At 51.9% G+C, this 19586-nt stretch overlaps 2 long non-coding RNA genes across 4 annotated transcripts; one reads left to right on the top strand and one right to left on the bottom strand.

Annotated features, from left to right (window-relative positions):
- Positions 1 to 5075: 5075 nt before the first annotated feature.
- LOC105472497 (uncharacterized) lies at positions 5076 to 10265 on the top strand. 2 transcript variants are annotated; one of them, XR_981595.3, is made up of 4 exons: positions 5076 to 5295; positions 7635 to 7727; positions 8717 to 8844; positions 9979 to 10265. It is a non-coding gene; the product is annotated as an uncharacterized lncRNA (long non-coding RNA). The 2 variants fall into 2 exon arrangements; XR_011621785.1 differs by lacking the exon at positions 5076 to 5295 and adding an exon at positions 5335 to 5674.
- Positions 10266 to 13612: 3347 nt separating this feature from the next.
- LOC139363025 (uncharacterized) lies at positions 13613 to 18284 on the bottom strand. Of its 2 annotated transcripts, XR_011622891.1 has the most exons (4): positions 16857 to 18284; positions 16611 to 16761; positions 15605 to 16314; positions 13613 to 15029 (listed from the first exon to the last, which is right to left on the bottom strand). It is a non-coding gene; the product is annotated as an uncharacterized lncRNA (long non-coding RNA). The 2 variants fall into 2 exon arrangements; XR_011622890.1 differs by having other exon boundaries at positions 15605 to 16761.
- Between the last annotated feature and the right edge of the window lie 1302 nt (positions 18285 to 19586).

Below are 19586 nucleotides of genomic sequence, written 5' to 3'. Positions count from 1 at the left end.
TCTTGCATTCCTGGTGGAAGCACGTTTGGTCTTGGTGTATCATTTACTTCCCTTGCTGGCCGTGATTGCTAACATCTGGTTGAGTATTTTGTGTCTGTGTTGATGCGGGGGACACTCCCCAATCGTGTTTTATCGTAATGTCTTTCTCAGGTGTCCTCTCAGGCTTACATCTGCCTGGTACCAGGTGCTGGGGATTTCATTAGTTTCCTTGGGCTGCTCCAAGAATGTGCAGAACAGGTGGCTGGAACGACAGACACTTCCTTCTCACAGTCCCGGAGCCTGGGGTCCGAGATCGAGGTGGGGCAGGGCTGGTGCCTGGGGTCTCTCCTTGGCTTGCAGATGCCATCTTCTCCCTGTGTCCTCACAGGGCCGCCCCTCTGTGTGTGTCCGTGCCCTCATCTGCTCTTCTTATGAGGACCCCGGCAGACTGGGCCAGGGCAACCTTAATGACCACATTTTAACTTAATTACCTCTGTAAAGATCCCCTCTCCAAATACAGTTACCTTCTGAGATGCTGGGGTTAGGATATGAATTTTGGCAGCAGGGAGAGGGGCAAATTCAGGCCATGGCAGAAGTTCTTCCTTCTGCTTTCTGAATGAGTTTGTGAAAGATCGGCGTTGTTTCTCCCCTACGTATTTGATACAACTCACTATAAAACCATCAGGGCCTGCAGTTTTCTTTGCAGAAGGGGTTTGATAATGAATTCAGTTATTAAAAGTAGACATAAGGCTATCCAGATTGTCTATTTCATTTCATGCTGATTTTGGTAAGTTGTGTTTTTCAGAAATTTGTGTCACCCGTGTTGTTAAATTTATTGACATCAAGTTGTTCATAATGTTTTATTATCATCCTGTATTGTCTCGAGGATCTATATTGATATTCTTTCAGTCTAGATATTGGCAATTTGTGTCTTCTTTCTCTTTTTTAAATCAATCTTGCTTGAGAGTTAACAATTTTAACAATTAAAAACATCCATTTTGGGTTTGTTGGTCTTTTTATCTGTTTTGTATTTCAATAATTTCTGCTACTACTTTCATTATTTATTTTCTACCTTGTGGGTTTAATTTGCTTATCTCTTTTATGCTTCTTATATTGAAACCATATTATTGATGTTAAGCCTTTTTTTGTTTCTAAGCATTTAAAGCTATACATTTCCCTCTAAGCACCCTTTGCCTGCATTTCCACAAATTCTTACATTCTGTATTTTCATGATCATTCAATTCAAAATATTTTCTTCGAGATTTCTTCTTTAAATTTTTTTTTGTGACTGAGTCTTGCTACATCGCTCAGGCTGATAGACTCCCGGGTTCAAACAATCCTCCCACCTCAGCCTCCCGTGTAGCTAGGAGTATGGGACTGAGCCACCTTGCCTGGCCTGCGATTTCTTCTTTGACCCACATGTCATTTAGATGTGTGTTGTTTAGTGTACAAATAGCTGAGACTTTAAAAAATATAAAAAGTATGTATAGGAGACACTGCAGCCCCTCATGCCAAACCCAGGGCAAAATGTCCCAGCTTCTCGCAACGACTCTGCGAAGAAGCGACTATTATGATTCCTAGTTTTCAGGTGAGAAAACTGAAGCTCAGAATCATTAAATTACCTTTTCAAGGTCAAACAGGTTGAATATGGTCCAGCCAGGTCTTGAGCCCTGCTCTGCTGGACTTTAAAGTTGATGCTACTGACTACCTGTGAGTTGTGTGCACCTGTGTGCCTGTGCCTGTGCCTGTGTGCCTGTGCCTGTGTTCCTGTGTCTGTGCCTGTGTGTCTGTGTGCCTGTGCCTGTGTGCCTATGCCTGTGTGCCTGTATCTGTGTGCATGTGTCTGTGTGTATGTGTCTGTGTGCCTGTGCCTGTGTGCCTGTGTCTGTGTGCCTGTGTCTGTGTGCCTGTGTCTGTGTGTATGTGTCTGTGTGCCTGTGTCTGTGTGTATGTGTCTGTGTGTATGTGTCTGTGTGCCTGTGCCTGTGTGCCTATGCCTGTGTGCCTGTATCTGTGTGCATGTGTCAATGTGTCTGTGCCTGTGCGCCTGTGTCTGTGCCTGTGCCTGTGTGCCTGTATCTGTGTGCATGTGTCAATGTGTCTGTGCCTGTGTGTCTATGCCTGTGTGCCTGTGTCTGTGTGTATGTGTCTGTGTGCCTGTGCCTGTGTGCCTGTGTCTGTGTGTATGTGTCAATGTGTCTGTGCCTGTGTGCCTGTGCCTGTGTGCCTATGCCTGTGTGCCTGTATCTGTGTGCATGTGTCAATGTGTCTGTGCCTGTGTGCCTGTGCCTGTGTGCCTGTGTCTGTGTGTCTGTGCCTGTGTGTCTGTGCCTGTGTGTCTGTGCCTGTGTGTCTGTGTGTCTGTGCCTGTGTGTCTGTGCCTGTGTGTCTGTGTGTCTGTGCCTGTGTGCCTGTACCTCTGTGCCTGTGCCTGTGTGCCTCTGTGTGTGTGTATGTGCCTGTGTGCCTGTGCCTGTGTGTCTGTGTGCCTGTGTCTGTGTGCCTGTGTCTGTGTGTATGTGTCTGTGTGTCTGTGCCTGTGTGTCTGTCTGTGCCTGTGTGTCTGTGCCTGTGTGTCTGTGCCTGTGTTCCTGTGCCTGTGTGTCTGTGTGTCTGTGCCTGTGTGTCTGTCTGTGCCTGTCTGTCTGTGCCTGTGTTCCTGTGCCTGTGCCTGTGTGCCTGTGTGTATGTGTCTGTGTGCCTGTGTGTCTGTCTGTGCGTATGTGTCTGTGTGTCTGTGCCTGTGTGTCTGTCTGTGCCTGTGCCTGTGTGCCTGTATCTGTGTGCATGTGTCAATGTGTCTGTGCCTGTGTGCCTGTGTCTGTGTGCCTGTGTCTGTGTGTATTTGTCTGTGTGTCTGTGCCTGTGTGCCTGTGCCTGTGTGCCTGTATCTGTGTGCATGTGTCTGTGTGTCTGTGTGCCTGTGCCTGTGTGCCTGTGTCTGTGTCTGTGTGCCTGTGTCTATGTGTATGTGTCTGTGTGTCTGTGCCTGTGTGTCAATGTGCCTATGCCTGTGTGCCTGTATCTGTGTGTATGTGTCAATGTGTCTGTGCCTGTGTGCCTGTACCTCTGTGCCTGTGCCTGTGTGCCTCTGTCTGTGTGTATGTGCCTGTGTGCACAGTTTGCTAGGTCTGTCATAATAAGCTACCACACACTGGCAGCTTAAACAACAGACATTTTTTATCTCACAGCAGGCTGGTTCCTCCTGAGGCTGTGAGGGAGAGGCTGCTCCAGGCACCCCTCCCCAGCTTCTGGGCGTCCCACAGCCATCGTGGCTCCTCAGCTTGCAGATGCATCCCACGGCTGTCTTCACACGGTGTCCAGACCTCCCCCTTTAAAAGATACACAAACACACCCTAATTACCTCATTTACACTTGATTAGCTGCAGACTCTATCTCCAGATCAGTTCATTCACAGATCCTGGGTGTTAGGACTCCAACATATGAATTTGGGAAAGACAGAATTCAACCTATAACGGCATGTGTATGTATATGCTTGCCTGCGCATGTGTGTGCACATACGTTCATATACCAGCGTGTGTGTGTTTGTGTGTAAACTGTGTGACTCTGCATAAAATCCTACCCTGAGGTTGACAGGTAGTGAAACCGGGGCACCATGCAGGTCCAGGACCTGCCGGGATGATAGGAGGCTGGGCAGTCGCCTCTCCTGCACCCTCCCAGCTGACTCACCCTGTTCTGTGAGGTCAGGCTGCCCTGGCCGAGGGCACAGGAATGGGCAGTAGGTTACCGAGCCGAGGGTCTGCACAGGTCCTCCAGCCATCTGTGGAGGGGCCCCACAGGCGAGCGGGGAACAAGGGCTGTGTGTGCCTGGATGGAGGTAACTGCTGGGTGGAGGGCTGACTGTGAGCACCAAGGAGAAAGCCTTGAAGCCAGAGCCAGAGGAGGCTGAGGAGGGGCTGGCGGGGTGAGCGCAGAGTCGCTGCGGGAGCCCTCGGGATTCAGTGCCTGGGTCCTTGGGAGGGACAGAGAGCAGGACAGTGTGGCCTGGGCGCCGGGTCCAGGCAACTGTCCAGTCTCTGGGGGCCAGGCCGAGGAGCTGGACTTCTTCTCCCACGAGATCCCTCGTGTGGTGTGGATTTCTGGCTTCTTTTTCTTTTTCTTTCTCAGACAGAGTTTTGCTCTTGTTGCCCAGGTTGGAATGCAATAGCACGATCTCGGCTCACCGCAACCTCTGCCTCCCAGGTTCAAGTGATTCTCCTGCCTCAGCCTCCTGAGAAGCTGGGATTTCAGGCATGTGACACCACGCCCGGCTAATTTTGTATTTTTAGCAGAGACAGGGTTTCACCATGTTGGCCAGGCTGGTCTCGAACTCCTGATCTCAAGTGATCCGCCCACCTCGGCCTCCCAAAGGGCTGGGATTACAGGCGTGAGCACCCGGCCATCCTGGTTTCTCAAGTCTGGCAGATCCTCCCCAGATGCCTAGGCCCCCACAGTTCCCCTCATGCTGGGGTCCAAGCTGGAGGCAGCGTGGCTTCTGTGTGGGCCGCTGGCTGCAGGGCTGACCAATGGCCAGGGCTGCCCTGGATCTGCCAGCAGTGGCAGCCGGCGGGAAGTGGGTCCCAGGTGCGGGCTACTGGAAAGAGGAGGTTGAGCCACAGCCAAGCTGCTCAGATTTTCCAGGGTTGGACCCCTGGGTCATCTATGTGGGAGGAAGGAAGTGGTCCTGGGAGGGGCAGAGGGGCCCTCTGGCCCCCACAGGAAGGGTGGGCCCTGCATCCTCAGCCCGTGCCCCTCTTTCCTAGAAGCTGTGGGCCCAGGTCAACCCCAGGGGCCTGTGAGGGCTGGTGCAGAGCTGAGGATGAACACATCCCCACAGCAGGCCCCACTTGGACCCCGGAGCCAGAGGGGAAATTTAGGGACGCTTCCCTGTTCCACTGCCAGTGCCCAGGCCATGCTGTCAGTGGACAAGTGGACAGGCAAGTGGGCAGGCAGCAAAGCCAGGCCTCTGCTGACCTCAAACCCAAGGTGTCCAGGAGGCCCTCAGCGGGAGTGGAACACCTGTACAGCATGAGGTTCTAGTACCACATGTGCCAGGGCGGCGGCGTCTTTAACCACCACTCAGAGAAGTTGTTTGCTGAGTTTCTTTTGTTTTGTAGCAGCATGACCTTTCCTCCTTGTGGGAAGAGCTGGTGCAGAACCTCCCTGGTCCGTGCTCTCCGTCAGTCTTGCCCTGTTTCGGGGGTCCATCCGGCTGCCACCACGTCCTGGTCCCCGAGGAGCCCCACGTACGCAGAGGCCCTTCCCCTCATCCTGGGATCCGGCCGCCACCAGGTCCTGGTCCCCACTGAGCCCCAGGTGTGCGGAGGCCCTTCCCCCATCCTGGGTCTCGTCATTGCAGGGCAAACTCTGAGGCTCCCCAGCCTCCTGGTCCTACCGCCCTCCCTGGCAGGTTCTTGTCGACTCAAGCCCAGTGAATGAGGCAGCTGGAGGATGGAGTTGCGGTCAGCGCTGACACCGAGGTGGCCCTAGGGGGCTGCGCTGCCCACCTCAGCTTTGCCTCCAGCATCAGCTGCTCGGCTTGCCCCTCACCCTGGGGTCCTCTGTAAATGCCGAGCACTGCAGCCCGTGGAGGGGGCTTTCTCCTGGCCCCAGTCCATCTCCTGATCACCACACTCCTCTCACAACGGCTTCTGGCTTCTGAGGTTTTCATTTTCACACCTGGCTTCTGTGGCAGGTATATATGTAAATGCAGGTCTATGTGCAGATATGTGTACATACGAATTGTGTGTGTACATAGCTATGGTATATGTGAGTGCATGCACTGCGTGTGTGTGTGTGTATGTGTGTGACATGAACCCGTGCACATGTATGTGGTATATGTGGTACATGTGCACAGATATGCAACACATGTGTATATGTGGCAGTGTGTGTGATGCATGTGGGTATATACATGTATATGGTGTGTGTGGGAATGCATTGCACATGTATTGGTCTATGTGTGATATGTATACATGTGTGTGTTGTGCTGTGTGGTGCAAGTCTATGTGCACATACATGTGGTGTGGCATGTGGTGCATGTCTGTATGCATGTGTGTGGTGTGATATATGTGTGTGTGCACATGTGTGTGATGTATGTGGTTCATGTCTGTAGGTATGTGTGCTGTGTGATGCAGCTCTCTGTGCACAAACATGTGGTGTGGCATGTGGTGCATGTTTATATGCATTGTACAGTGTGATACATGTTTGTGTGCACATGTGTGTGATGTGTGTGGCTCATGTCTGTAGGCACGTGTGCTGTGTGATGCAGCTTTCTGTGCACAAACATGTGGTGCGGCATGTGGTGCATGTCTGTATGCATATGTGTGGTGTGGCATATGGTGCATGTTTATATGCATTGTGCAGTGTGATACACGTTTGTGTGCACATGTGTGTAATGTGTATGGTGCATGTGTCTATAAGCACATGTGCTGTGTGATGCCGGTCTCTGTGCACATGTATAGCATGTGAGGGTGTGCACCTATGGTCCTGGTGTGGTGTGTACACACGTGAATGCTTGTGCACACGTACATGTGTGGCCTACAGGCATGTGTGAATGCTTGTGCACACGTACACGTGTGGCCAATGGGCGTGTGTGAATGCTTGTGCATGTGTACACGTGTGGCCTATGGGCATGTGTGAATGCTTGTGCATGTGTACACGTGTGGCCTATGGGCGTGTGTGAATGCTTGTGCACACATACACGTGTGGCCTACGGGCATGTGTGAATGCTTGTGCATGTGTACATGTGTGGCCTATGGGCGTGTGTGAATGCTTGTGCACACGTACACATGTGGCCTACAGGCGTGTGTGAATGCTTGTGCATGTGTACACGTGTGGCCTATGGGCATGTGTGAATGCTTGTGCATGTGTACATGTGTGGCCTATGGGTGTGTGTGAATGCTTGTGCACACGTACACGTGTGGCCTACAGGCGTGTGTGAATACTTGTGCATGTGTACACGTGTGGCCTATGGGCGTGTGTGAATGCTTGTGCATGTGTACATGTGCCTCTTTAAATTCAGGAGCTGCTCACTCGAATGACGTGGGAATGAGCAGAGGCAGGAACTCTGGGGTGTCCCTGAAGGCAGTAAATTCTTCCAGATCTGGAACAGAGCTGCCGGCGAGCGAGCCCAGCCCCGCTTCCTCCTTCCTCCAGGGCGATAATGTTCCCATGAGGCTCATTAGAGAAGATGGATGAATCCTGGCAGCTTGAAGGCTTCCAGAGTCACGAGCGTGCACACGCACACACACGCACGGCCCCACCAGTCTCATTACCAGCAGTTATGTAAAGCACGCTTCCTGGGAACAGCTCGCCTCATTAGTCCACCGGGGTGATTAAGCTGCAGAAAGAAGCTCTCTTTCCCAGAGTGGGGCACGCCGTGCCCAGTCGGTGCAGCTCAAACCTCACTCCGTTTCCAAAGGCTGGAAGTACTTTTCCGGCCCTGAGGGAATTCCCATGGATTTTTTGTTTGTTTGTTTTGTTTTTAGAGAGAGTCTTGCTCTGTCAACCAGGCTGGGATGTGGTGGCACGATCACATCTAACTGCAGCCTCGAACTCCTGGCCTTAAACAATCCTCCTGCCTCAGCCTCCCGAGTAGCTGGGACCTCAGGCACGTGCCACCACCCTCGGCTAATTGCTTTTTGCATTTTTTGTAGAGATGGAGTATCACTATCTTGCCTGGGCTGGTCTCAAACTCAGGGGCTCAAGCAATCCTCCCACCTCGGCCTCCTAAAGTGCTGGGATTGCAGGTATGAGGCTTCGGCTGAATTCCCATGGATTTTATGTCAGTTGGTGCTGAGGACTTTGAGGCCGATGCCAATGGTGATCCCTGGAATGTGGTGACCACCCACCTTGGGGATAATGACCCCAGATCCCCTCCCCCAGCCCTAATTAGGGCAGAAGCACCAAGGATTCTGCCTGGGAAATGGCTGGGAATACTCCTCCTCCCCAGCCCCTGAGGCTGGTGTACAGTGTGGGCATGGGGGTTGTGGGGGCCCAGGCAGGGTCTGACTCTGGCTTTCTGGGGACCCGGGCAGTCTGTCTCCCAGAGACTGGTGGTCTCGGCTGCCAGACCCCTGGTTAATGTGGAATTGGGGTCCAGCAACCCTGGATAGAAGCACCAGGCAAATGCTGCCGGCCAGCAGTGCTACCACTGGTTCCTCACATCCACGGCATGACCCTCATCTTACAGATGAGGACTTTGAGGTCCAGCAAGGTCACTAACTTGCCCAGGGTCGTACAGCAGGAAAGGGAGAGAAGAGATTGGGAGTGAGGCAGCCTGGCCCCAGACACAGGCCCCAGACACAGGCCCTCACTCACTGCTCTGCCCTGCCCTGGCCTAAGTGTTCACAGGAAGCTGATGATGGGAAGGCCTGGTGTCCTGACGATGCCCTGGGTCCAACTCCTTGGCTCCCAGGAGAACCCAGAGGAGGGCCAGGCCCTCCTACTCCAGGTCCTGGGATCCTGGCAGACAGGATGCTGGGACCCCTCCAGCCTGCGCTGCTGCGGAGGGGTGCCCCACGGAGGGGGTTTGCAGACCGCCTTGGAGCCCCTGGCCTCAGCCCTTGAAGCCTGAGACTCCCAGCACCCTGACCTGTGACCTTCAGTAACGATGATGCATCGGCTGGAATCAGACAGACCACCCAGTGACCCGGTCAATAAGGAGATTTCCTTTTACTTCCTTTGTTTAATGTCCTTCTTTTATCCACTCTTACATAATTCTATAACTTTTTATTAGGAAAATGAATCCATGAATGCATCACCAAGCTTCAGTGACAGCCAGGCTCCCTCTAGCCTCATAAATCCTCCCGTGGGGTATTTGAAATCAAATGAAGATGTCCTTCCACTGCGTCCATAAACACTGTGGTATGTGCCCCCAGCAGATAAAATTTCTCCTTTTTAGAAAACATAGTCGCAATGTAATCATCACAATTGAGTCCTAAATATTCAGCCTGTTCACATTTCCCTGACTGAAAACAGCTGTGGTCATGTGTTTTCCTTGCTGTGCTGGCCGAGGTGTGTCTTCCGGCCCCGCGCCCTCTGTCCTCTCGCTTTCTGGGCATCTGCGTGTGGATCCCGGGCTGTTCGTCCCGTGGGATGCCCACTCTTGGGCTGCTGCTGCTTCTGCCTGGCTGGGTTTGACGAGCTCCTCCATCCTTGCATTTCCTCCAGCCTCGGGTTTGCCAGGCAGTGCCGGCTCCTGCCCTCAACACACTGTGGGGGCACAGGGTGTCCTGGTGCCTCTCATCTGGGGATGGTCAGCCTGGTCACAAAGGCCCCCAGAGGAGGGCTGGGTACTCCTGCCCCTGGTCCTGGGATCCCTGGAGGGCAGGATGCTGGCACCCCCTCCAGCCTGAGCTGCTGCAGAGGGTGGCCCCGCAGGGGGAGTTTTTGTACCGCCTTAGAGCTCAGTGCAGCGGGAGGCTGCCTCAGCTCAGGCCCTAACCGTGGTCTCAAGCCAGCTCTCTCCTTGTAGGGACTCGGTTTCCCCATGTTACCCTACTCCCCTGAGCCTGACAGCTCAGCCCCTCTCGTGGTGGTGGCTCACCTCTGGCGTTTCATGAAGGTTTGCAAAACGGCGATCTTCGGATCCCATTGCTCCTTCTGCGTTTACTCGCTGGAGATCCTCTGGAAAGAGCTTTCTCCCGTGAGCTGCTCGGCTGGGTGAGAAAGTTCCTGCAGGAAAGCCGGGACCCATGCTTGCTTCCTCCCCCTATTTGCCAATTCTCAGCATCACGGCTTGGTGCCCTAACAGCATCCGAGAAGGACAGGAGGTTTCGAAAGTGGTTTGATAAATTCACGGAGTTTTAACCATTTGATGTTTTCTGCCATCACTACCATTAGTCTGTTCAATGTCTGTAGCGCTCCGGCTGGCGCTGGGAGCCCTTCTGCACCCGCTCTGCACCCCCAAATGAAACCCCATCTGGACAGGGACCCTGTCTTGCTCACCCACGGATCCTGGGCACAGCAGGGAAGACACTCCCCTGTGATTTCTTCCAGACGTGTTTGTTTCAGCCTCCGTATTTGCATCTGCAGACTGCACATGGGAAAACGTGGGGCCCCAGCTTCCTGCATTCTGTACGGATCTGCAACTGCGCTGGCACCTTTAGTAAAGACGTCCCCCGTTTCCTTGATCTATAATCCTGAATCTGTTGTGAACCAAGCGTCCCGTGTGTGTGTCTGTTTCTGGACCCTACAATCCACTTCACTGACCATGGTATGGCCTGGTCCAGACTCCTGTAGCTTTGTAGTGGGCATTGGCACCTGTGGTCTGAGTCCCTCACTTTGGTCGTCTTCAAGGTCATCTTGCTATTCTTACCCTGTCCATTCCCATGTAAACTTTAGCTTGGTAACCCCTCTGCAACCCCCAACACACACACTCACACACATCGGCCTGGATTTTAATGGGGATTACATGAAATTTATACATCAATTTTTGTGTTTGTTAACTTGTTTTTAATCCATAAACATATCATATCCCTTCCTTTATTTAAATCTTCTTTTTTTTTCTTTTTTTTTCTGTCACTCAGGCTGGAGTGCTGTGGTGAGATCTCCACTCACTGTAACCTCTGCCTCCCAGGTTCAAGTGATTCTCCTGCCTCAGCCTCCCAAGTATCTGGGATTGCAGGCACACACCTCCACGCCTGGCTAATTGTTGTATTTTTAGTAGAGATGGGGTTTCACCATGTGGGCCAGGCTATCGCAAACTGCTGATCTCAGGTTATCTGCCCACCTAGGACTCCTAAAGTGTTGGGATTACAGGCGTGAGCCCCCAAGCCTGGCCTACTTAAATCTTCTTTAATCTACCTTAGTAAATGTTTTGTTGTTTTTGGAATATTTTTCTAGAACAATTACTAGGTAGTTGATGCGTTTTGATACTACTAAAATGGTATCATTTAAAAATTCTCATTTTCTAATTATTTGTTGCTGGTCTATATAAAGACAACTAATTTTTGTATATTTAGCTTGTATCCAGTGTTGTTGCTAAATTTACTTTTTAAAATTAACAGCTTTATTAAAATATAATTCACATACCATACAGTTCACCTATGTAAAGTGTAGAGTTCAATGCTTGTTAGTATATTCACAGAGTTGCACAACCGTCATTGCAATCAATTTTAGAACATTTTTATCATCCTCCCTCACAAAAAGTACAACAAACAAAAACCTGTACCAACACTAAGTTCATTTTTCATCCTAACACTCACCTAGAGATTATTTTGGATTTTCTACAAACACAATGCGGTTCCTGCTGTGCTTGTGTTGGGAAATCTGCCGGAACCTACAGGAGGGAAATTTTAATGAAAGCACGCGCCTGCTGGAAGACGAACTGGGCTTTTGAAAAGAAGGAGCTGAGTCTGTGCTGACATGAACAAGGTACAGAGAGATCTAAATGCACGGTATAGTGCATGTTTATGTTGTCCACAACGGCTAATTAAAATGTTCATTCTAACCTTAGACGTGGATTGAGAATTAGGCAGATGTATACAGAATTGAATTAGGAGACTCGGGCTACCAGGAATTTTGAGTGATTCCAGTACAAGCTCCTGAGGGTCTCATCGGTAAAGGCATTTCTGAATGCATCCTCTTCCCCTCCCCAAAGAAGAAGATTAAATGTGCCAGGTCTGTAGGGAAGGTCAGCAGGTGTGCTTGTGACCAAGCCTCCGTCCCCTCACCTGTACCGCTGGCAGGCCGGGCCCCCAGGCAAACCCTAGCGTCTGACTGGATCAACTGAGCAGAACAACCCTGGATTAATTAGGCTTCTGCCCCGAGCTGGGGGGAGCCAGCCACAGAGACCCTGGGCAGGAAAGCTGGGCCAAGCACGAGCCTCCTTCTGTGGGGGGCACAGCGGTGGCTGCCGGAGTCATTCCCAGGGGTCGGAGGCATCCACCCCAGGCTGTCTCCAGGTGATTTGAGCAATGAAGAGAAAAATTTCTTTCTGTGTCAAAATATGTTTCTGTGTTAGCCTAAGGTAAACTGAGAGAAAGAATCCCTGTTTCAGAGAATTTCTGCACAAGTAAGGTTCACAAATCAGAGCTTGTGATTCTCTGGGGGAAAATGTCGTAACTATGTAGGAAACTTTATTTAGACAAGTTTGCTCATTCTATAACTTTGGTACACGTACTACTATAAAATGTCAAGTTTTAACACCGAAAATTAAATTTCCAAGGGTAGCCAGGTGAACAATTCCCTCTGAGGGGAGGGAAGATCCACACTTGATGATTTATTTTCCACCTTTCTCTCCTTTTCCCTGTCCTGGGACTTCCAGAAACCACGGGAGGTGGGGCCAGAAGAGAACAAGGATCTGAAAAATGCTCTCACTCTAACTCCCATGTGGCATGCGTGAGCCAATCTTAGCTTTAGTTTGCACTTTCTGAAAGCAAGGAATTATGTCGAAACCTTAGTTTGAGAGATGATGGATTTCTGGGTGGAAATGAGCAAACGGCTGGATGGATGGATGGATGGATGGATGGATGGATGGATGGATAGATAGATGGATGGATGGATAGATGGGTGGATGGTTGGGTGGGTGGGTGGGTGGATGGATGGATGGATGGATGGATGGATGGATAGATGGGTGGATGGTTGGGTGGATGGATGGATGGGTGGGTGGATGGATGGGTGGGTGGATGGATGGATGGATGGGTGATTGGGTGGGTGGGTGGATGGATGGATGGATGGATGGATGGATGGATGGATGGACGGACGGATGGATGGACGGATGGATGGATGACTGGATAGATGGATGGATAGATGGGTGGATGGCTGGGTGGATGGATGGCTGGGTGGATAGATGGATGGATGGGTGGACGAATGGATGGATATGGATGGATGGACAGGTGGGTGGATGGATGGATGGATGGATGAATGGACAGATGGGTGGGTGGGTGGATGGTTAGATGGATGGATGGATAGATGGATGGATAGATGGATTGGTGGGTGGATGGTTGGGTGGGTGGATGGATGGATGGATGGATGGATGGATGGATGGATGGATGGGTGGATGGGTGGATGGATGGATGGATGGATGGATGGATGGATGGATGGATGGGTGGATGGGTGGGTGGATGGATGGATGGATGTGTGCAGAGGAAAGAGGCAATGTCATTGGTCTCCATGTGAATTCCAGCCAGCAAGACTACAATGCGCCTATGAGACCAAACTGTATTTTGTTTCCATTTTGAGGATAAGCTTACGCTTAGAAGAAAAATCACAGCTTTTGAGCTACTGGTCTGCAAATTGGCAACAGCACGAAGCAGATAAGGGAATACGCTTGCTATGGACCTGTGCCCAGACATGAAGCAGATAAGAGAATAAGCTTGCTATGGACATGTGCCCAGACAAAGAACAGTGGCTAGTTGTTCAAACATTTCCTTCCAAGGCTAATATTTTCCGAAGGAAAAATATAACAAAGGTGATTACTGCCACATTTACATCTCTGCAAGGCCCCGTTTTATTTTTAACCTGATAAAAGGGACCGGAACTAGTGGATCCATGTCATGACGCACTTGTCAAAACCCACAAAATGTTTGACACAAGGAGTGAGCTCTAATGTGAGCTGTGTGTTCGCGTGACTGATAATTGTACCAAACGCAGCACAGGAAGCAGGGTGTCAGTCCCAGAGGAGCCGAGGCACTGGGGGCTCCCTGGACCTGACACTCAGTTTTTCTGTAAACCTAAAAATGCTCTAAGTAACAAAGTCCACTAATTAAAATGTTTAAAAAGGAGCCAAACCATGCTCCTTCTTTAATACATCTTATATGCTTTTCCCAATGATAATATGAATCATTTTAAATGTCCGATCTGGAGATTTTCATATCGTTTTTGAAAGACTGGGCATTTTGGAAATCCCCTTTTGGGTCATGTCATTACCTGATACAGTTCATTAAACATTTTGTGAATGACTCTGACACACACGATGGCTCCCTTGTTTTCATTCATAAATGGGATTTTATAGAAGCACTGATTATGTCATCATATTATAAAGGCCTACAAAATTGCTCCTGAACCTGAATTGCAGGGTGAAATTTAAAGGCAAGCATCTCTAATAATATCAATGTGGAAAGTTATTGTATTTTGATCTTATTCCATTACGGTTTCTGACATTCTCAAATGGCCTTTGCACTTTGTAGGAATAGGGCATTAAGAAATAAATACCTGGCCGTGTGCGGTGGCTCACCCCTGTAATCCCAGCACTTTGGGAGGCCAAAGTGGGTGGATCATGACGTCAGAAGATCGAGACCATCCTGGCTAACACGGTGAAACCCCATCTCTACTAAAAATACAAAAAATTAGCCGGGCGTGGTGGCGGGCGCCTGTGGTCCCAGCTACTCGGGAGGCTGAGGCAGGAGAATGGCATGAACCCGGGAGGCAGAGCTTGCAGTGAGCCGAGATCGCGCTACTGCACTCCAGCCTGGCGACACAGTGAGACTCCGTTTCAAATAAATAAATACCTGAGTGTCCTTTTAAAATTAGAATTCAATACCAAATTGTGGGTTATTTTAAAAATATGCTAAAGACTGACTATTCTGAAGATAAAGACACCTTTTTTTCTCTTCTCAGAGAACTGTATTGCTTTAAAACCACGCTCCCAGGAATGACCACCTGCAAGCTTGCACTCTGACTCCCATCCCAAGACATTCGGGCCAGTATGAGCAGAGAGGTTCCCAGCACCGTCACAAGACCCCGTGATATCATTTTAGACTCATTTGTGGCTGTTGACAACACCACACACATGAAATTATGCTCACTGGAATCGAAATGTTCAGCTAAACAAAGAATGGCATTGGTCATGAAATTATTAACAGGAGGGATGACATTCCAGAGTGGGCCATTCAAGAATTTGAATTCAAATCATTCTCATGTAAGATGTTGGAGCTAGATTTACACCTATGCGTGTGCACCCACCAGGTCAAAGTCTCACTTCTGCCCAGTCCCTGCCACACCCACCCCAGAGTCGTCAAAGGGACAGGCTGGTGGGGACTTGGGTGCAGACGGGAGGTAGTGCCAGTTCAAGGTGTCCCCATGGTCAAGTTGTGGCTACCTGAACACTGAAAGAAAAAAAAAACATAGTTACTTAAAATAAACTTATTACCTAAAAACTGCAAACCCCCAGTGGTACACGAAGACAACTTCCTTTTTCCTTGTCTAATGAATAGTACTAAACAGAGGCCAACTGATTCATACAAATGCTACTCGCTTGAGCTGGGTTTTGATTATGTTTTCTTTTTTTTTCTTTTCTTCTTCTTTTTTTTTCTTTTTTTTTTTTTTTGAGATGGAGTTTTGTTCTTGTTGCCCAGGCTGGAGTGCAATGGCCCAATTTCGGCTCACTGCAACCTCTGACTCCCGGGTTCAAGTGATTCTCCTGCCTCAGCCTCCCAAGTAGCTGGGATTACAGGCACCTGCCACCACATTCAGCTATTTTTTGTATTTTTAGTACAGACGGGATTTCGCCATGTTGGCTAAGCTGGTCTTGAACTCCTGACCTTGGGTGATCCACCTGCCTTGGCCTCCTGAAGTGCTGGGATTCCAGGCATGAGCCTCTGCGCCCAGCCTGTCTTTGCTCTTAAAAGGTGCAGAAATACGCATTCGTTTTCTGGGGCTGCTGCAACACTGTTCCACAAACCTGATGGCTAAGAACAGAGGTTGTCTCACAGATCTGGAGGCAGAAGTCCCAGATCAAGGTGTGGGTGGAGCCGCACCCCCTCCACAGGTCCAGGGAGGGGTCACAGGTCTGGGGAGGGAGCCCTGGCCCAGGGAGGGGGGCACAGGTCCAAGGAGAGGTCACAGGTCTGGGGAGGGAGCCCTGGCCCAGGGAGGGGGGCACAGGTCCAGGGAGGGGGCACAGGCCTGGGGAGGGGCACAGGCCCAGGTAGCACAAGCAGCTGAAGGCCCAGTGGGACCCTGACCCCTGATGGCCAAAAATACGAGGGTGACAGGCAGGCACCATGGCCCAGAAGGGCCCCCAGCCCCGTCTTTACCTGCAGGCCAAGCTTCCCCCCACCAGCCACCCCCACGGGCCTCTCAGCTGGCGTGGGACACAGAACAGCATGTTGACAAAAACCAACACAAAGGCGGCAAAGCTGCCGGCCACGTCTCAGTGACTGTGAACGGATTCCGGGGTAACGGTGAGATGTGTCCACGCTGAAGGAGCTGGTGGGTGGGAGTGGAGCACTGGAGGCCCCGTCTCTGCTGGGCAGGACACGGGGGAGCACAGACCCCATCGTAAGCACAGACAGAGGAGAGCTCGGACTCCTCACTCCAGGGAAGGCACGTGGCTGCCCCCACACTGCACCTGCAAGACTCGACCACACCAGGAAGACCAGAATCATTTACCTAGAAAGAAAGAAAGGCTCACATTCAATCAACCAGACACATTATCTGAAAATTTGGGGGAAAAATACTAAAAGGAACCCAAAGATAGATAAAGAACAGCACCAGTGAAGACAGCAGGAGGCGGGGACTTGGTCAGTGAAGGCCCGACTCTGAGGCCAGTGCAGTGCGGGGTGAGGCTGCCCAGAAACTCCTGGGAGCCCCCACAGGCAGACACCGAGGGAGGGAACCGTTCCCAGCCACGGCTTTCTTGGCACGACATAAACCAAGAAGCCTTTGAAGCCTGCAAGACCCAGGACCTTCTCCAGTCAAAGGCCGCTGACATCTGCTCCGTCCGTGGAGGAACCAGACCCACAGGTCACAGAAACCACAGCCAAACATTTGAAATGATGAAACTCTTCCCCACTAGTTCATTATGTCTCCAGGGCAGGGCCCTAGAAGTAGAATTCCCTGGTTGAAAAGACGACATCTTTAAAAACTGTCACGTAAGAACAACCCTGTCCTTCCCATGCCCGCCAGCGCCGGGAGCCGCCTGCCTCACTCACTCATCCCCACACCGAAGGCTCCAGAGTAGTTCCAGGCGCTGGGGATCCATCGAAGCAAAGCAGCGGGGAAATCCCTGCCGTGCGAACACACATTCCAGTAAGAGACGAGGAGACAGGCTGCTGGGTGCTGGTTAGGAAAGTGAAGGGGGTTGTCAGAGGGGCCTTGCTGAGAAGACCCCGAGAAAAGACTGGAGGAGGCCAGGAGCGAGGGAGGCCTGCGTGGCCCGGGGAACAGCATCGCAGGCAGAGGGAACGGCGAGGCAAAGGCGAGTGTGTGCCCGGTGTTCCAGGATGGAGAGTCCATGTAGCCAGAGGGTGGGGAGGGAGGAGAGGACCTCAGGGCGGGACGTGGGTGAGTTGGGAGCCACCCTGGCGGGTCTGCCAGATCCTAACAGGGTTACCAATCTTCTGGCTCAAAAGCCAGCTGTCGGCCGGAGAGCAAGCTTTGGGGGCTGCAAGAGGTGTGACACTGGTGTCTCCGCCCAGCTCAGGTGGGACAGGCCGGCCTGGCTGACCCTGGGGTTTCTCGTCTGTCTGAGCATCGGCCCCACCACCTTACACGTCGGATGCACGTGTGGACAGTGATGACTGGTGGGCCTTTGTGGGGTCTGGGCTCTGCACAGGGGCTTGGTGGTGAGGGAAGATGCGGGGACGGAAGGGAACCTGCTGTTGGTGAGAACGCGCCCAGGACACCTGATAGTCTCTCATCTCAGTCCTGCTGAGCCGCCCCTCCTGGCTGCTCCCACACACCGCAGGGCCCTGGACTCACGTGGACAGGAAGACGGCAGCACCCGCCACGGAGGGGAATGGCCCAAGTCTGTCAATGTTCTCCAGGTAGCAGCTTGTTGACTGGGTCATGGCTGACCCAGTAAAGCAGTGGCAGAAGCCAGCGGTTGAGGGCACGTCTCAGGTTTACCTGCACTTGCTGGGAACTGGTTTTTGTTCCTCCAGGGGCCCCGCGGGGTGGTTTCCAGTCTCTGAATCACCTAGGACTCCAGACGGCCTCCTCTTACACCATGGGCGGACGCTAAGGGGGTTGTTGGAGGCTTGAGAGATGCAAAGAAGGGAGCCTGCTGGATCCAGAATCCCCACTGTGTCTCCTCCTCGGTGTCCAGAGGATCAGCTGTGTACGTACACAGACACACATATGCACAGACACACGGACGCACAGACACAGTGACAGACACGCAAGCACACAGACACATAGACACACACACAGATGCACCAACACACAGATACACACTGACACACACACACAGTGACACACACACAGATGCACAGACACACAGACACATAAATGCACCAACACATAGACACACACACACAGTGACAGACACACACAGACACAGATGCACTGACACACAGATACAGACAGACTCACAGACACGGACACACTGACACAGATGCACAGACACACACAAATACCACACATGGGCACACACATGGTCCTGAAATTTAGGGAATTCTAAGAAAGATTTTTAAATGTTTAGTTTATTATTTTATTATTTTCAAATAGAGTTTTGTTCATGTAAAATCTAAAAGTGGCTTTAGGGCGATTTGGGTTTTATAAATAATCCTCACTGTAAATAGTTTCAGGACAACATGAGAGGAGGCAGCAGCCCCTGCCCCGGCCCTCCCCCTGCCCGCTCTCAGCCCCTGCCCCGGCCCTCCCTCTGGCCCCTCTCAGCCCCTGCCCCGGCCCTCCCTCTGCCCGCTCTCAGCCCCTGCCCCGGCCCTCCCCCTGCCCGCTCTCAGCCCCTGCCCCTGCCCCCTGCTCTTCCCCCTGCCTGCTCTCCGGATAGTCGGCCCCCGAGGGTGGGTGCCTGGCCTGCCAGTGATTCCTCCTTCACTTAGGTTCCTCCCGATGTCCTGCGGGGGCCACCCCCCACCTGACCTGCCGCATGCGTCCCCTCCCTCACTGCCCACTCTTGGCTAAATCCACAGGCACTGCTTGTCACGGCTGGGCCCTGTACACACAGCATTCCCCTAATCATCCGGCCCAACTCAGCCCTCTGGAGGCTCAGGCTCCTCCTCCCAGGACACGACCCCCGCCCTCCGCCGCACTCCACAGCGTGAGAGGGCCAGACCCATTCCCCACATCTCCCCACGGGGCAACCCCTTGGTGGGCTGTGGGCCTCCCAGCCTGGGTGGTCCTGGCCCTGCCCTTAGCCAGCCTGGCCTCCCTGGGCCACCCTGTGCTGAGCGGCCGCCCCCACCAAGGCTGAAGCTGCCCCCGGGCTGACCTTCTTCTGCCTTCGGAGCAGGTTCCCGCTGGCTCACCGGGTATGGCCTGTGGGGACAGTGGGAACCGGGGATCTCAGCATTCCTTCCAAAGATGCACAGCCCAGACTAGAATGAGGTGCTCATCTCCAGGGCAAAATTAAAGCAGAGAGCAGGAGGGTTCCAAAAACTCACTCATCAGAAAAGTGATATTTTAATGCAATACTTTTCAAAATCAAGAGTAATGCAAAAAATATCCATGACAAAAAAACAAAATAAAAAAGGACATTCTTCTTTTCAAAAGAAGTCTTGTTTCTTTCCAGTTCATTTTCCAGAAGTCTGAGGTGGTTCGGGGCCGCCGTGGGTCCCTTCCCATCCTCTGCCCCTATGTGGGGCTGTGCTGTGGATGGAAGCTTCTCGCCAAAGCCTGGCAGCTCCACCCTGAAGGCCCCTCAGGTTCCTGGAGCGGCTCCACCTCCCCTCCCCTTTCCCACAACCCCTCCCTACCCA

The sequence above is a fragment of the Macaca nemestrina genome, chromosome 4, assembly GCF_043159975.1.
Source record: "Macaca nemestrina isolate mMacNem1 chromosome 4, mMacNem.hap1, whole genome shotgun sequence".
NCBI lineage: Eukaryota > Metazoa > Chordata > Mammalia > Primates > Cercopithecidae > Macaca > Macaca nemestrina.
Note: the sequence above shows the minus strand (reverse complement) of the source record. Positions and strands in the feature narration are given on the sequence as shown.